The 1295-nt window shown below is 31.9% G+C and overlaps 1 pseudogene; it reads left to right on the top strand.

Annotated features, from left to right (window-relative positions):
* The first annotated feature begins 257 nt into the window (after positions 1-257).
* Positions 258-404, top strand: LOC145271679 (U1 spliceosomal RNA; annotated as a pseudogene).
* Positions 405-1295: the final 891 nt, after the last annotated feature.

The following is a 1295-nucleotide window of genomic DNA, read 5'->3' as shown; positions in this document are numbered from 1 at the left end:
TATTACTATTTTGTGAAAGTGTTTGTAAGTTTAAATGATAGTAATATTTTTGTTATGAATTGTTGTTATTGGTGAATGAAATGTTGTGATATATTAATATTGGTGAGAATTATGTGGAACATATTTAGTATTTTATTGATTACTGTAGTTACTATATACGTATAATATAAATACGTATATATATACGTATAATAATATAAATACGTAAATATATATACGTATAATATAAATACACTAGTGTGAGTGCCATAAAATTTATACTTACCTGACGTAGAGGTCAACGATGATCATTTAGGTCGCTCCTCCAGAGTGAGGCCCTGGGTTGACCTTTGCGATCGTCTCAAATGTGGACGACTCGGACGCGTTATTTCTAAGTGTGGGGTCTGCGTACGCGCTTACCCCGATAATATAATCAAAATCAGAAACCCTACTATACTACTTCTTCTGAGCAGAAAACCTTCATTTCCCAGCTACATCCCATCCGTATGTTTACAGCTCCCAAAGACGTGTGTCACCAGTTTATCATCCATTTTAATCCCAACGTTGTGATAGTATCTAATCTGCATGTACATATAATCAACGTTTGCCCTGAACATATCAATCTCGTAAGCGTAAGAAATCCGCCGAGCTGTCAACTTCAACAACTGAAAGTGTCTTCTTTCGATATAGATTGATGAATGAAAACCTCTAAACAAACTACCGTCTGCGGTAGTGTGTCTATTGGTTGAACTGCACACATGACCCCGAAAATTGGGCATCTAAACAAAATGAAATTATGTGCACAGGTATTTTTGCTTACCAAAATATATTATTTAATGAAGGTGGATGTTGTAGACGGATGACTCGTGAAAAGACTCAATTCTCTTAACTTAATTGTGAAAGGATTAGCTGGTGTTTTGCCTGGCGAATAGACAATGTGGTAATATGTGCATAAAGGGAGACCCTAACTTTAAAACACACCGGAAGTTGGCACATACGTCTTGCAACTGAGGTATGGAAGCACAGAATCGATACAATTTTTAATTATATTTTATGTTTATTTTTCTCACCCCTTATAATAAAATATATAAAATACGTAAACTTTTTATTTCAATTATTTTATTTTTTGATCGCAAATCTTTTCAAATAACTATTCTTATTTAAGTTAATATGTTATATATTTTGTCAAACTATTTAGATATTTTAAAAATATATTTATTTGAAAAGATATAAATGTATCGCATTTTTTACAGTTTTAGTAGTTTTAAAAAACTGAATGTGCAACAGAAAACTGTTTAACAGTTTAAAAAAAAATA

The sequence above is a fragment of the Euprymna scolopes genome, chromosome 46, assembly GCF_053919585.1.
Source record: "Euprymna scolopes isolate OS-2025 chromosome 46, ASM5391958v1, whole genome shotgun sequence".
Taxonomy (NCBI): Eukaryota; Metazoa; Mollusca; class Cephalopoda; order Sepiida; family Sepiolidae; genus Euprymna; species Euprymna scolopes.
Note: the sequence above shows the minus strand (reverse complement) of the source record. Positions and strands in the feature narration are given on the sequence as shown.